This window comes from Dermacentor variabilis, chromosome 5 (genome assembly GCF_050947875.1).
Source record: "Dermacentor variabilis isolate Ectoservices chromosome 5, ASM5094787v1, whole genome shotgun sequence".
Taxonomy (NCBI): domain Eukaryota; kingdom Metazoa; phylum Arthropoda; class Arachnida; order Ixodida; family Ixodidae; genus Dermacentor; species Dermacentor variabilis.
This window is the reverse complement of record NC_134572.1, coordinates 40,777,366-40,794,894: the sequence shown is the minus strand read 5'-3', so window position 1 is coordinate 40,794,894 and position 17,529 is coordinate 40,777,366. Positions and strand designations below refer to the sequence as shown.

The 17,529-nt window shown below is 51.7% G+C and overlaps 1 protein-coding gene across 7 annotated transcripts in view; it reads right to left on the bottom strand.

Annotated features, from left to right (window-relative positions):
- Positions 1 to 17,529, bottom strand: part of chb (CLIP-associating protein) — a 217,110-nt gene that overhangs the window by 141,333 nt on the left and 58,248 nt on the right. The gene's annotated exons all lie outside the window — the stretch shown is intronic.

The following is a 17,529-nucleotide window of genomic DNA, read 5'->3' as shown; positions in this document are numbered from 1 at the left end:
TGACCGGTGTCTTCCCTGTTCGTCACTGAGCCTAGTCCCGGAAGCTCGACCGGAAGCTCTTCAGGAACGTTTACCATCATGCACACCACTGCTTCCCTTTGTCTATAAGGTTTGAGCAGATTACAGTGGTAAACTTGCTGTGCTTTCCGCTTTCCTGGCAGACTTACCACGTAGTTAACGTCCGACAGTTTCTGAACAATTCGCGCTGGGCCCTCCCACTGCACGTCTAGTTTGTTGTTTAGCGATGTGCGCAATATCATGACCTCATCGCCAACCTCAAAACGACGGGCCCTGGCTGTCCGATCATAATAAACCTTGGCCCTCTGCTGGGCCTTTGTCATTGCTTCACCTGACAACTCCTGTGCCCTTCTTAAGCGTTCGAGGAGCTTAAGCACGTACTCCACCACGACTGGGTCGTCGCCCCTACCTTCCCATGATTCTCGAAGCATGCGAAGCGGAGATCGAAGCGAGCGACCGTACACCAGTTCAGCTGGCGAAAACCCCGTAGCCGCATGCGGCGCGGTCCTTAAAGCAAACATCACCCCAGGCAGACACAGCTCCCAGTCAGTTTGATGTTCAAAACACAAGGCTCTCAACACGCGCTTCATGACGGAGTGGAGCTTCTCAACGGAATTCGACTGTGGGTGGTACACTGAGCTGTGTAGCAGCTTTACCCCACACCTTTCGAGAAAAGTTGTCGTCAAAGCGCTAGTAAACACTGTGCCCTGATCTGATTGAATTTCTGCAGGAAAACCAACTCGCGCAAATATGGACAGTAGTGCATTAACTATCTCAACTGAGCTGAGTTCTTTAAGCGGCACTGCTTCAGGGAACTTTGTCGCTGGGCAGATCACAGTCAAAATGTGTCTGTACCCCGTGGCTGTTACCGGCAGAGGTCCCACTGTATCAATAACGAGCCGTCTAAAAGGCTCCGTAATGATAGGTACCAATTTCAACGGCGCCCTCGATTTGTCCCCTGGTTTGCCCACCCGCTGACAAGTGTCACATGTCCTCACGAAATGGTCTGCGTCCCGAAAACACCCTGGCCAATAGTACTCTTGCAAGAGACGGTCCTTAGTTTTCTTAACTCCTAGGTGTCCGGACCACGAACCCCCGTGTGACAAGCGCAACAGATCCTGACGATAGCATTGAGGCACGACCAGCTGATCGAACTCCACTCCTCTTCGGTCTAGATACTTCCGGTACAGGACTCCACCTCTTTCCACAAAACGCGCAGTTTTCCTGGCGATACCTTCTTTGACATTGCAGCGCACGTTTTCCAGGCTGCCATCCTTTTTTTGCTCGGCTATCAAAGCCGTCCGGCTGACTTTTAGCAACCTATCAAGTCCGTCTGACGTAGGCGCGATGAGCAAATCAGTAGATAGCTCTTCTAACTTTCCCGCGTCGGGATTTTCCTCTCCAGTATCTGGCGCCTTTAACGTTACAGACTCTAGTTTATTCAGTTCGGGCGTGCTCTGAATATCAGCTTGCTGCGCCTCTGACCCTTTTTCGTTGTTTGATAACGTTGGCCCCGCAACTACCGCCTTTGCAGCGAGCTCCCGAACCTTCGATCTGGTTAAGGCCTGAACACTAGCTTCACCAAACAAAAGCCCCTTCTCGCGCAGGAGGTGATCGGACCTGTTTGAAAATAGGTACGGGTACTGGGTTGGCAGCATAGATGACACTGCCGCCTCCGTCTCAAGCGCTCCGAAAGGTCCTTCAATAAGCACTTTTGCTACCGGCAGACACACGCTATGAGCTTCCACGGCTTGCTTGATCCATGCGCACTCGCCCGTGAACATATGGGGTTCTACATAAGACGGGTGAACTACATCCATCGTAGCTGCGGAATCGCGAAGCACTCGGCACTCTTTCCCGTTCACGAGGAGGTCTCGCATGTAAGGCTCGAGAAGCTTCATGTTCTCGTCCGTGCTGCCTATTGAAAAAAACACAACTTTTGGTGTTGTTTCCGGACACTGCGCCGAAAAGTGACCCGGCTTCTGGCACGTATAACAAACGCCCGCTCGCCTCATCTCGAACCGCTTTCTGCGTTCGGCTTCGGCTGCCGTCTCTTTACGTTTGGTCGGATTGCTTTCACTCGCATCCTCACTACGCGTGTCCCCCTTAAATCTCATGGGCGTGAACCTTGGCCTCTCAGACTTGGAGCCAAATTCACCCTTTTGACCGTCCTTAGCTCCGCGAGCTCGACGCGTCACAAACTCCTCGGCTAGCTCAGCGGCTCTAGCCACCGTACTCACGTCTGGCCTATCCAAGACCCAGTATCGCACGTTCTCCGGTAACCGACTATAAAACTGTTCTAGCCCGAAACACTGCAGAACTTTATCGTGGTCACCAAACGCTTTCTCTTCTTTGAGCCACTCCTGCATGTTCGACATAAGCCTATACGCAAACTCTGTATATGACTCACTTCTGCCTTTCTCATTTTCCCGAAACTTCCGACGGAACGCCTCCGCAGACAGCCGGTACTTTTTTAGAAGACTCGATTTCACTGTGTCGAAATCCTCTGCCTCCTCTCTATCCAAGCGAGCGACTACGTCGGCCGCCTCGCCGGGTAACAAAGTGAGCAAGCGCTGTGGCCACGTTTCCCGAGAGAACCCCTGCTTCTCGCACGTTCGCTCAAAGTTAACCAGGAACAAACCAATGTCCTCTCCAAGCTTAAACGGCCGCATCAGGTCAGTCATTTTGAACAATACGCGTTCTCCTGCACCGTGTGCCTGACTTCCATTACGAGCGCGTTCCATCTCTACCTCAAGACGCTTCATTTCCAAAGCGTGTTGACGGTCACGCTCTTGTTTTTCTTTCTGTTCTTTAAGTTCGCGCTCTTCTTTTTCTTTTTGCTCTTTAAGTTCGCGCTCCTGTCTTTTTGCAGTCTCCCTCTCCTCCATGGTCTCAAGGCATTCCGACAGCTCGTCATCCTCAGCCTCTAACTCAAGAATAGCCTTTATCAGTTCTGGTTTTCTGAGTTTGTCCGAGACATCCAGACCCAACTCTCTTGCAAGCTCCAACAATTTCGGTTTGCGCAACGACTTCAAATCCATGGCTGCTCTGAATGCTGCTTTCTCTACTGCTTACTATTGTCTTGCCGCAACTAACCCGGCAGCAACGACAACCACAATTACCAGCTCTGTTTCTAACACTAACAAAAGCCTGGCAAAGCTCAGAAGAAGAAAGTCCCGCACTCACCAAACCTCGCAGGCAGGAATTCCGCGCAGTCGTTCCGCTGCAGGCAACCAGTCGACACACAGGGCTCGTTGCACTGCTCCCGGATCGTCGTTGAGCTGCTCAGCATACAGTCAACTGCATCCCTTTGCTGCTGGCCTCCGTTGTCGCGATCTCGCCGCTGGCAGACCGTTGTTTGAAGTCGTAGGCGATCTCACCGCTGCCAACCAGATGTTTGGATCTGACCGCTGGTACGATCTGTTGGGAACTCGGCGCTGACGCCCGTGGTTGTACCTGGGTCGCAAGCCCCAAGGGTAGCGTTGGCCTGGCGGCCTGGGGTACAACTGCAAGCATCCGAAGGTCCCGGCAAAGCATGAGTCGACTGGTAACAACGAAACAACTTGTTTATTTTAACATCGCAAGGAGTTGGCGGTCAGGTTTGACCGAAGTAGAGAGACGGGAGAGCACTTCACTCAACGGAAGAAATCGGAGCCCTCTTCTGGCGTCCGGGGGCAGCTGTTTTTATACTCTCGCAGTTGAGGGCAAGAAGGAACCCCTCAAAAGACGAGCACGTGAATGTACAATGGGCTAATGGTGACGCACACTGTCGTAGCGATGCCGTAGCACCATGTCGTGGCGCTGCGCACGATCTCGTAGCACCTGGTCGTGGCGCTGCGCAGCACACTGTCGTGGCGCTGCGCAGCACACTGTCGTGGCGCTGCGCAGCACACTGTCGTGGCGCTGCCGGTCGGACACAATGACTGTAACGAGAAGATGGTCCCTGCTTTGGCATCGCCTGTTTCGGGCACAATGACTGGAACGAGATCCCTGCTTTGGCATCGCCTGTTTCGGGCCCAATAACTGGAATGAGATCCCTGCTTTGGCATCGCCTGTTTCGGGCACAATGACTGGAACGAAATCCCTAGGCGGTCGCATCGCCGCAGACGCGCCTGGAAACACCTGGCGATGAGTGTTGCGGTGACGACGATCGGGCCAAAATGTCCGCCGCCCCGCCGCCGTCGCGCCGGCAAAACCACGTGTCGCAGGCGAAACGCAACAACGCCGCTGAGCACGCGGCCGGGGAACAAAAGGAGCGGGCCACACGCTCGAGCGCGAGGGCAGTCGTAATTGCTGCGCCGAAATCTGGAGGAGCTCTAGAGCCGCGATCGAATTTACGCACTTAGCAGCCACATGAAAAGAAGAAGAAACAAGCCGCTGCAGAACGGCGAGAGGGGGGAGGGGGAGGGCACGTGGACACGCCAACCACATGAGTGACATTCGCAGCCGGCTGCTGCACTTTCACGTTTAGATTACATGATCGCTGCACTTCGTGCGCAGAGCTGGGCCCGCGTGCGCAAGTTTCTTCGCGTCTTCCGCCCTCACCGCGGCGCGCTGAATTCCAAGCTGCGCCTTGCCTCCACAACTTACAACAAAAACGCACACTTTCGCCCCGAGCGATTCACTGAAGCGCTGCGCCGCAGTGAAATTAACGCGCGAATGTGAGCCCTCAGATGGGGACGTGCGAGCGGCCGGCCACCGTTCATTGAATAACTATAAAAGAAACTGATAGTTCGTAGGCGGTTGCTGTTAACCGCGAAGAACTGTGCAATGCATGGGCTAAACCGACACGCGCAAAGGCATAGCTCAGCATGAAATGGAAACAAACCAGTTAAAATGGTGGTTATACGTCGGTTTGTTGACGTTGCTTAATGTGGTGGTTAAATTAATATACTGACGGAAAGCAGCTTCGATCGACGACAACGTGTGCGGTCGTTTCTCAAGAGAGTGAGATACCTCTGAAACTCCGGAAGGGGAGGGGCAGGCATCGATACCCCCTGTATCAATTTACTAACAGCTGTGCGGGAGTAACAGTATCCTGCCGCATAAAAGTGCACCAAGTAGCAAAGGCGAAATTTGCACAAGTCTAGCTCTTCTGCCACGCAACTAACCGTGCAGCAGCTTTCTGTCAATCGCGCGAAACTTTTAATCCGGCGCTGAAGTTATATTCACGGGTAAAATGTTAAATAGCGGCCCATGCCAAATAATCCTTAAATGTCTTGAGTATATAGAAATGACCAACAAAGCAATAGTAGTACTACAAAAAAAAAAAAAGCAAAGGCTTTTGCTTCGGATAGAGTTATCATTCCACATCTGAGGCGATTTAGCGGCATCTCCGCAAAGCGCGTCTCTCTACATACACCAAGCAGATTTCTGGCAGCCAATCGCGCGGACGCAAGGCGACGGTGCAAGAAAACGAGACGGCGGAAAGGTAAACCGAACGAGTTGTAAACGGAGCGACTGTTGGGGGCAAGGTGACTTGTTTTCGCTTCCTGCGGGTCCTCCTTCCCCACCGAGACCTCCCAAGTGGCGCCTTCGACGACAGCCAACGACGCTGGCCGTTTCGACGCTGGCGCAGCAGCAACGTGGCACGCCGAGAGAGTGAGCGACGGCAGCTCCGGGGCCGCACGCCCCAGCTGAGAGCATGCGGCACAGAGACCCGTCGACCTTCGCGGTGAGCGGCGCGAAGAAGAGGAACGAGCCGATAAGCAGCGGATAACGCCGCGCCGCGTGGCAGAAGCAGCAGCAGTATAGCCGTGGTGCGGCTAAAATGCGACGGAGACGCTGCAGCGGTCGCCTCGAGGGATCGACGTGTAAGAGCGAGTGATAGTTCCTGGCCGAGACGAGAACAGTCGAGAAGCGACATGGCGGAAAAGTGGAGCGAGACCGGGAGCACGAGCAGACGTAAAACCAACGGGAAAATTAAATGAGCGCACACGGCAGAAGACGGAGAAAACTGCAGCTCGACTGCGAGCTGCGCCTCCCTCTGGCTTTATTTGATGTGCCACTGGGAAGGTATGCGGCCCATGCCACTCGGAGCAGCCACGTCTGAACACTAAAGCCGCGAGAACTTCACCGAACCTATAGATGACAGCGCAAGGCGAATGTTGCGTCTCGCGATAAAACTATGAGCAATGCAGCCAGTTCTATGACGGTGCCGACAAGGAAAAAACCTTTAAAAGGGGGTACGAATATATATATATATATATATATATATATATATATATATATTAAAGAAAAACGTATTGTGGAGAGGTGAGTGTCCCCTTGTATCGTTTCGCAATGGTTGACAACTGCAACGGCGGCGAGGGGCCGTCTCTACCGTCTAATTTCTGCTGTTATGTATTTAACTACTGCTGTTACTATAACCGGACCATCTTATTGGCACTTTAACATTCGCCAAGCTTCGCTGTCGTGCCCCGTCGACCCTTTCCTCTATATCGCTCATCAGCAATCCCAATCTTCGAATTTTTACACAGCACGAGGTACATGCTCCGGGGGCGTTGTTAGGATCGGCCTGCAGGACTACTGCTCTGCAAAGCTATGGGATAAGAGGGGGGATAAGTAATACGACCAGTTAGCGATACGGTCCGGTGAACTACCCGCCTCTCATTTGCTCCACGCGCATCTTTGATGTGCGCTCCGCGACGCGTGTATCGATCGGCGTGCAATATAGCGTACCTCCAACACGCATACAGGCACTGTAGCCGGCCTCTTGCTTCAAGCAGAACGATGTGGGCTTGCAAATGAGGTCCACAAACCTGGAAGCTGCAGGGACCACCGTGTATACGAAGGCGACAGGGAGGGAGCCGCTAGCGGGATCCTAAGATGGAATGGCGCTGAACACGCCCTTTCGGAGGTGCAGTTTTGAGCAAACGCCAGCGGCACTTTAGGCCCATCACGCCAAAGCGAGACGCTGGCAGACTGCATACGGGATTTTTGAACCCGTAACCACGGTGGCTCAGTACCTTCTGTGTCCAAATTCATGACGTAATCTGAACCGCATGTCAACTGGAAGCGTCGGTTCTATTCCTACACTCTCGTGCGATTACAAAACAAGTGTCTCCCTCGTTGGATTGCACTCGTGCATGGCACAGCTACGGCATTTTGCTTCAGAGTATTCTGGCTGTATGCGCATCATGCAGAATAAACGGCTGATGTCTACACATTTCGTTTGTCGTCAACATTGAGGGGAACGACAGCCTTGTGACGGTAGCAAAGCGGCAAAAATGAAATGAGAAAACGCTGGAAGTGGTACGCGATTCTACAGCGACTGCGTTTTGAGAGGCACCCCCCTTTTACCACTTGCCACGCTCGTTCGATACACGTATTACAACGCATTTGGAAACTGTAAAAGGCACCGTCCCAGCACATTCCGAATGCAAGCACTGCATTCGCTTCCGATTAAAATCAACTTCACGAAAAAGTACATGCCATAAGGTCAGTATCGAGACAATGTCGATTTCGACGAATTCAAACTTTCGCGCATGGCTGGGCAGCGAAACGACAAACCTATGTAGCTATACTATAGCGCGTTCTTAGCCTGGGAAGCTGAATATACTCGCCGCGAAGCGAGGAATCTGCACAGATTTCAAGCCGCGCACGGAAATGAGCTGTGTAGCCGAGTTGTGCGTCGATCTGCAGAACCATGCACCATGTCTGATGCATGCAGCCCTTCACATTCAGGCAAGCAGGGAAATAATTATTGCTTACCATTCTCTCTCAAGCGAGCGAGCGCCCCTCGCAGACGCAACGATACGCAACAACCATCCTTATTAAAAGCGCGTGCTACTTTCGTGTGACCGTCAAGCTCCGGCGATTTGGTTAACACACAGCACCGCAACACTGTACGTAGCGCACGCTTTGCGAGTGAAAAAAAAAAAAAAAGAAAGACATGATAAAATATGGACGCAACGAATCAAACGGCGATGGTTCCCGTAAACAACCACCAAGAAAGGAAAACAAATGTTCCCAGGCTGAAGGAGGCTCTTGCGTGCCAGATGGCTGCCTCAGCCAAGGCCTGTACCAACCACCTACTCCCCCACACAACGGGAAAGGCCCAGTCCGCTTCCTCGTTCCATTCTCATAACAGCGTAACATGCTGCGTGCGATAACGCAGCGCGGTCACCGCAGGAAACCATCGGGAGCCTTGGCAGACCGCAAAAAACGACACACAATCGAGCTCGGCTCGCTCTCTAACCACTGGCATTGTGCATGCGCGCGCGCTGCTTCCGCAAACAAAACCGACTGCGTCCTTGGCGGGGTAACGCCGACGGGAGAGGGAAACGACGCAACGCAATCTAACGGTCTGCGCACCAGGCGGAGTGCTCGCAGCGAGATGATCGCCTGTGTGCGACACGTTGACAATGCAACGAAGAGTATAACAAAGGCGGCGCGCGCAGCTCGCGTATTGCGGCGTATACGGCGTCATGCAGGCTGATACTGAGCGACGACCCAGGCGGCCGAGACGGCGCTGCTGCCCGATAAATTAGAAGTGTCGCTCGAATAAAAAAGCTATAGATAAATAAAAAAAGCGAATAAAAAGCACTACTGCGTATCTGTTTGTTTTTTTCGTTCTGTCTATTCTGCCGCTTGTTTTACACGGCCATGTAACTCTTCGAACTCCCCACGTGCTAGCTACAGCTATAGCGCGTCTAAAAGCTGCTCGCTGCCGACTGAGACGGGACCAAAGTACGACAACGATTGCCTTATGTAATATACAACTTTTACACAACGAGCGCTGCCGCGTCGCCCTGATCAATGTCATCGGCCAGTCAACACGGCGGAGGAAAGAATGAAAAATTTGAATGTAGACATTCACTGACCGCGGAGATGTGTGCATCATCTGTACGCACGTAAGAAACGCGGTTGGCAACGCTTACAAAAAAGAGCGAAGTCCCGGGCCCGTGCGACCATGCGCAAGAGCTGCGCTTCGTGATGAACCTGCTTGTATTCATCACTGACGCATCGGTAGTCTAGAAAAGGAGATATAGGCGAGCAAAAGGACAGTTCAGCACAATCATACAGAAGGCAGAACTGTTCACTATACTGATGCAACTATGAGCGGAGCTTCCATGCAGAACTTCCGCGGAGTGTGTGTGTGTTTGGGCAAAATACCTAAACATTTAGTTTGTACCGTTCCAATACGGGTTAGAGCAAGCAGATTTGGCGACGCGCCGAGGCGCATGCGCAGTTTCCTGCCTCGAGGAACGTGGTGCTATGCCAAGCAGTCCTGAGGCACCAGCGCCGATCTCAGCTTTCGTAGCACAACACGCAAATGAGACGGAATGTGGCCAGCTCGAAGGACAGAGGGGGTTGGCGAAGATAGACGACGAAAGCACACACAACGCGTTGAAAACAGAGAGAGAGAGAGAGAGATAGAGAGAGAGAGAGAGAGAGAGACGTAACCAGACCCACGGACCGCTGATTACGCACACGCACACTCGGGCTTCCTTCATGGCGCTCGCAGTACTAGAAGAAAATAGCCAACAATGCCACGAAACCGACAGCAGACGGCTTTCTCCAAAGCAGGAAAACCCGGCAGGAACAGAGCAAACGGACGCCCTAAAAGGAAAAAGAAATGTGAGCAAGGGTGAATACGCGCACAGCTGAGGAAACTCTGGAGTCACGGACGAAGCATTCAGAGCCGTGTCATAGCCTTCCTTCTCTCATTGTCCACCGCCTCGACACTGGATCGTCGGCAGAGTCTTCGCGTCGCTTCTATCCCTCACCGCGTCGCTGCCTTCGCGCGACCGGTCCTTTTGGAAGCGCATTTTACCGGTCGCCCGGGAAAGTCGTTGCACTTTTCATTTCTTCAAGCAAAAATTCAGAAAAATAAAGACACAAGCCGTCGCATACTCGCACGACAACAAACTTCGTCTTTCTTGAACGATGTCGAATCGCGACGCGTCACGAATACAAGGTACTAAAGCAAATGATAGCTGAAGCACGAACTTTAAACGCACGTGGCTCTGATGCGGAGAAGCCCACACAAGGCGCCGGTAATTGCGTGCAATACTACCAAAGGGAGGAGCCGAGGGTGGCGCAAGGGGTTTTAGAAAACTAGCGGTGCTACCGCTGCACCGCCCACTCGAGAGAATGAAGGTATGACGCCACTGGAGTAGAGAACGTGCCTTCTTTTCAAGCGTATGAGCGTCAAATGTTGACAACAGTCACCCGATTTAGTCAAGCTCAAACATCAGGCTGTTATAAAAATTTACCACTGCGTCTTCCATATGGAAGTGACCACTCACAATGAAATGGTTTAGGTAGACAGTATATGTAGTCCAGAACGACCACAGTAACAAAGCGAGCTGCCAGCGACGGTTCGTATTTCTCCCACAGAGACCGTCTCTGCCGGCCAAGTGACTGCATCGGCTATTGCTAAAGGCATTGCGTGTCAGTTACCTTGTCCAAAAAAACAACTTTCTTACCCAGAATGCGCAGTACGGGTGGTGCACCGTCTTAATTTAGGTTGTTGCTTTTCGAATTGAGAGGCCTTAGTTTTGGCATCATGCATCAGTAGTTTAGGTTGCGATCACATGTGCTAGGATTACATACGCATGTTTCCGATAATAACGTTCAGTTGGAAGTCGGCGTTTGTCTCCGTCGTTCCCTTCCGTCCTTTGTCGGCAGTTCATGGATTACCAAATAACCCTGTCTCACAGTTTGCATTAAAAATAAATGCTGAAAAAAAGATGGAGCAGAAGAGCAATTTGTTGTGAATTGGTCAAGGCGGCAGGAGCAGCAGCTCGAGCGGTGACACGAACGCTTTCGTGTCTAATGTCAGTTAGCCAGGTGTAATGATAGCGAAATTTCAATGGTACCATAAGATGCCTAAATTTGCATTTATTCTGGTGTTTCCCTGCGAACAAGTAAACATTCATAGAACTTTACTTTTTTTTTTTTCTAAGCGCCTTTGCACGCTCAGCATCATGGACATTGGGGGGAGGAATTAACCGACGATTACGATACTCCCGAATACGAAATTCGAGCGCAGCTCTATACACACGCGATATTTCGCGATACACTGGCTGGCGCGGACAATTTGTCTCGTGTGGCACGTTGCAAATGGAGCGAAGTGCGGCGCCACTGTCTCGGTAATCTGGAAATCTCGAGAGCCAGCGCGTGGGTGACGCGTGGGCTTAATTCACAGCAGCCGCCGCCGATAGATCTCCTAGGCGACGCGTGCTACTCTGACGCCATATCGTAGTTATCGTCACCGCACTACGCTATTATCTGCTTTCCTACTCGCGTCTTTCATCCCCCGCTGCTCTCCACGTTCGCTTTCACCTTTAGCTGTGCTCGTTCGCTCGGTTACGCCGCCGCCGACGCTCAACGCGGGAACGCGTTCTGAAGAAGGCGCACTTGATTCGAGTGGAGACGGTACTTCGAGCATCCCTGCACGCCCCACTTGCGCATCTCGAGCACTTGATAACAATGTACGGCTAGACAGTAAGCACACGCACGCATATGACTGCGCCTCAGTCACAGCTGCTGAGTGGAATATGCGGAGATAATCACCGATCAAGGACAAAGCGAGTTTAGTTTTTACTAGAAGTGAAGGATGGCTATGAATCCCTGCTGCTTCCAGGTGAAAGCGAAAGTCAAACGGATAAATCTGATGAGCGGCCTCGATAACTTCGGTAGGCAGGAAACAATGCTGACGGAAGAAGACATCGTGAAGCGGAATAGACAAAAGGTTAGAGTCAGAAGCGCACATACAATACTTGACAAAAAAAAAAGCAAAAAAGGAAGACTGCCAGATCGGTACACACGCTACGCGAAAAAAACGAAGAGGGAAACGTGTGTGCGTTTGAGTGGGAGGGGGGGGGGCAGTGCGGGAAGGTCACCTAAGGCCCAAGATGGTAGCATCCCAGCGTGTGAGCAAAACATGACGTCAACGATCCAGGCTTCAGGCCGTCACTTGCGGTGAATTGCTGCTAACTGCTGCTGCGTGATGATTATTGTTTCTCTTCTGAAAGATGAACGATGACGACTCGAGAGCGCGCACGCAGCTGTGCGAAACGAAATGCCAACCTCCGAACGGCGCCACGCGCAGTGGGACTACTTGGGCGACGCCCAGCGGTCGCTCAGAGGTTCTCGTACGCGCTGTGTAATAATAATAATATTTGGGGTTTTACGTGCCAAAACCACTTTCTGATTATGAGGCATGCCGTAGTGGAGGACTCCGGAAATTTTGACCACCTGGGGTTCTTTAACGTGCACCTAAATCTAAGTACACGGGTGTTTTCGCATTTCGCCCCCATCGAAATGCGGCCGCCGTGGCCGGGATTCGATCCCGCGACCTCGTGCTCAGCAGCCCAACACCATAGTACGCGCTGTGTAGGCGCCCGTGACGTGTACATACATGGATCCCACAATCCCGCAGTAGCCTATGGTGCGAAATACACGGATACTAGTGTCGGATGAACACAGACACCATCCTACGCGTGAGACGATACGAGTGCGGCGTAAAGGCCCTTACAACATGAACAGCGACATGCTGTTTAGTTTCGGCAGGAAAGGTGGGGCCGCACACGCAAAATCTGCAAAGGCAAACACATCTTACGAGCTAATCAAGATGGTGGACCTCGTGCTAGAATCGTAATTAAGGTGTCAACATGCGGGCTGGTGACATCATTCCTGCCGCCCTTCCGTTCCCCGCACAGGGCAAATGAAGATGTGTCTCATCTTTAACAGTGCTACTCGCGCGAGCGCGGTTGCCTCGGTTAGGACAAGTTTGATGTCCGAGAAAGCCTGCTTACGGAACCTACCACATCATAGGGTAGACATGTTTCACTGTTAAATGGAACACCTTCTTAGTGTTCCACCGTGGAAAATTACATGCGGGGCGACAAACTCCAGCAGGTGACTACCGCATGGCTGACACGTCAAACAGACGACGCTCCCGAAATGTTGAAGACACCGTATACACATAATCGCGCTGTATCACGCACGCTAAACAAATATTGCATTACAGGTCGCGGTAAACGACACGCAAAAAATACAAAAGTAAACGACACCCTACGGCTTTACTTATTACAGAAAATGAAAGTATCGCCTACTACGAGTAACTACGAGTGCATTCAGGCCTTGACTTCATTCTCCGCATTAGCACACCAACTACGTGCGCACAGAATCACGCGGCTGCTGAGGAGCGCGCGCGCCGCGGTCCACATAAAGTCACGAATCGCATTCGATACGCAGAATAGGCTATTCATACACCTTCACCGCGCCCCAGCGCTGTAAAGATATCCACAGAAACAACAGAAAAATACGATCGGACATCATGACGAAAAATAAAGCAAAACATATAAAGGGAGAAGGGGGGGGGGGGGCGAAGGATTGGCCGTCTTCAGCAGAGAATGGTGGAGCAGTTCAGCGGACCCCCAGAAATCGTGCGTAGCAGCACCTGTTGTTGCCCGAGACAGAGACGAGGAAAAGACGGCGCTTTCGGATGGACCGAAGGGTGGCGGGCGCGGTGGCTGCGTGCCTGCAAGGGTGCAGTAATTCGGTTTCGTAACGGCCTCGTTAGGCGAGCCCCGGCCAAGGTTCGACCACAACGAGCTGGGCTGCTCGCGTTTCTTTGCTTGCCGCAGGACGACAAAGTGCGAGCGAGCAGACGGAAAAAAAAGACATACGGAGAATGAACAGAGAATGAACAAAAAAAAAAAGCAGCACGCCATCTAGACGTTCAAAGAACTGAACGGCGCCGTCTCGGGCTCGAGGATTCCCCGACCGGAATGCAGCACCCCCTGCCCGAGCCATGCACCGGCGCCTTCAACCGATCGTACCCAGTGAGGCGTTATGCGCTCACGACTCGTTCTCGCGACTAACTTGCAACGAAGTGATGAGATCAAACTGTGCTTGTGTAGAGCCTGCCGCTTCAGATACGCTGCGAAACCGCCACACGCGCCTTCTCCTGAGGCGCTTCGAAAGCGACAAGGACGCATCTAAATACAAACTCGATAAATTCTGTTTTCTGAGATAGTATGCGCGTCCAAACTGCAGCGAGAGAGAGCCGCCTTACGGGACAGCATGCCCGAAACGCGCTGCTACTCGAAGCCAATGGCGACTACAGGAAAATGCGCACGCACGAAAAATCGGGACGCAAATAGGCACGAGCACTGTAGGCTGCAGGTACGAGATTTGCGAAAGGCTCCAAATGTCAACTCCTTGCGTGATTTTGAGAGTCCGCATCTTACACTTCGTGCGCGCAACTAATAACTAGGTAGAAAATTCGCCTCATCTGCACACATGAACACATTAAAATGATTCCTGCACGCACGCAGAGGAAGTTGTAGTAGGGGCGAGGAGGAAGCACCCTGCTAGTAAACTTAGTGCGACGCCACCTCACTGAGGACACAGAAGAGCTGATACGTCCAACGACAAGCGGAAATAGCTTTCTTCACGCTTCCAGTTGCTTTACTTTAGTAAATTTAAGAACTACGTCACAGTGATTAGTGATAACTGAACATTAGGAGAAAATTTATCCACTATTAAAGTCGACTGCCGCAAACTAGTTTTCATTAATTAACCTATACGTGCGAGTCTCAAGAGCAAGTGTACATGCGACAAGCTGGTCGAACAATGTCGCCTCGGGCTTCCCCCGCCATCGTTAGTCATCGTAGGCGGCTGCAGACAGTCACTTTTCTGCGTCGAGTACGTTGTTTCTGACGTCTGTTTCTAGCTTCTTTTGCAGGCCGATCCAGGAGATAGCGCAGTCTAAATACAAATGCCACTGGGGCAACTGGGTACGTGCCCCTAGGGTTACTAGGTCTGTTCCACTGCATGGGTGTGCATGGGACGTTGGGTATGTGCCACTCTTCAATACGCCTCTAGACGCCAACTTGGGTATGTGCCAATGAGTACGTAATGACTGATGACAATTATGACGGTACTGATGGTGGTGGTGGTGGTGACTGGTTACGATTATGATGATTTCTGATGACAGAAAATTTTAAATACGTTTACTACACCCCATTCTCGTTCAAATCGCTCACGAATTAACACACTGTCTTTCGTCGACTAACTAGGCGTTAAGTAGCCTTTCAACTATTTTTGTAACTCGTCACCTGCCACCGCGCTTGAAAAAAAAAAAAGCATCCCTATCTCGTCCACAACGGCAGCACTGCAACGCCTTCGGACAATCCCAACAGAATTCACGACACTGCTCGAACTGCTCCGACAGTGTGATCCGGAGCGACAGAGGGAGACAGACGACAAAGGAGGGGGAGGCACTGGCAGCGTTGCCATGACGACCGACTCCCGACGCGGAGGTGGCAGCCCCCGTGTCTCCCGCGCTTCAGGAAGGGCAAGTGCAGGCTTTGCGGCTCGGAGAAACGCCCCCGCCTCCCATCCATTCCCATTCACTAAACCACGCTTAACATCCGTACGCCACCACGCGCTCACATCTCGCCGTTCTTCAAATCGAAAAAGGAACCGTCCACACGATCGCTTCAACTGCCCGTCTGCCTTCGGCTCGTGACAGATGCGCGCCGGCGCGGGAACAGTGCGCACTCCCTCGCCCAGCAATGTTCGAATGGCGGCAGCAGACGAGAATCAGTGAGTGCGCGGAAGCTGCGAAGGGCTGGCCCACGACACGCAACAATCGCGAAGAAGCGCCTCAAAGAATTGACGGCTGATATATATATATATATACGGTGCACGCTCAGTCGTGATACGGCACGCAGCTAATCAATGACGTCGCGCACCTCGCCACTCACGGGCACAAGGGAGACTTCACTGCAGTCCCGCCCGGCACGAAGAGAATACTCGTTACATCGGAGATCGCTCAACTGGGTGGCACCCTTGCATAACAGCTGACACCCACACACATGCCACCTGTTGCGTATGTCCTACATCTTATAGCGCCATATACGCCGCATTTTCTCAAATATAAATACTGCCTTTAAAACCCGATTTCATTGTGCGAGGTTGTGTCGCGCCATCCGCTAAGTGCCCGTACTGTAGCTACAATGGCATTGTAATGCAAGTTCAGTAACTCGGATGCGCCTATCGGTGATAGGCTGATTCGAACCTCGCCGGCGGACGAATTTTCTTGTCTTAGAAATAATAATAAAAAAAGAACAGCATGTCGATAACACTGCCAGCTTCGAGACGCGAGACTCTTGGCCGTGAAATGACCAAGCGAATGCAGAATATGGCATACGCGACACCGAGTGCGAATTCAGGCTGTTGCAAGCATGCTATATAACCTCACCGCTAATCTGGTTAACCCGCTGTAAAGCTAATGCTCAAAGTGCACTGAAACAAATTCAGCGCGAAGGATTTGCAATTACGCAAGCGCTCTGCGGGCTATATACACGTGCACGTCAACCTCGGTCACTTGTCACTTGATTGATACTTTCTTGCAGTCGCAACTAAACAGTTCTTATACGTTGCACGATGCGGTGTACCGCTTTTCTGTATTGATCAATAACAGGTAAAGAGGGAAACGCTAGAGTTCGTTGAACAGTTTACAAAATCTAAAAGGGCAGGACAGAGGGGCGACAGATGGGTTAATGTACAGGCAATCAGCATTAGAAGTACTATAGGCTGGCCTCAAAAACAATTAGCAGGCCATCAAAATAAAGGCATAGGCAATTTATGACAAACACGACATTACAGGTGCACTGATATATCGCACGGTTCCGTTACAGCCACGGCACATGAAAACAGCAACTGGCTGGCTGGCGATTTTATGGCCGTGAATAGCCGCTGAAAGCGGTTACGACAACTGCACCGAATAGAAGGGAAAATAGGCAACCCTACAAAACACAGTTGCGATTAGCGCGCCACCAAAGAAAGCCAAATAATCCGATCGAAGCAGGAGCGTCGACGTGAGTATGGGTAGGTACACGCACAATACCTTGACAAACTGGAGAAGATTGCTTTTCTGCGAACTTAGTCGACGCCACTAATGCAAGGTAAACAAACAAAAGACGCCAGATGTAGCCGGGAAAAGACAGCGGTATAGCGTAGAGACAAGGCGCGTAGTCTACGTGGAGTAACAGGCAGATTGAGCGACACATGATGTGCAGTTTTCATCTCTTCGAGGATTACTAGAGAGACGGTCATTCGGGTAAATTGCGTAACTTTGACGTCAGCAGAAGCTCATTAAGACAGCATCACACATCGTTAAAGCAAATGCGGACGCAAGAATGGCCAAGTAGGCACAATTAACCGCGGCCCACCGGGAAGAACCGCACACTATTGTTTTCATAGCCAGACTACTTTCCTCTTGGACAAGAAGCGTCAACTAGTGGCAGAAATGCGCTAAACTCTTAAGACAGTGCCTGTGCGAACACCCAGCCTTCAGCTTAAGGTCAATTAAGGAATGGGGAAATCAGATAACGCAGGCCTGGAGGGGAGATAAACAAAACGCAAGAAGTCAGACAAGGCGGCTAACACAATCGAAGGGGCCATGACGTATACGTTGCCGAAGCCCATCACACAGACGAGCAGCCAAGTGTCCATCATTTGATGAATAATGGAAGCACGCTTGTC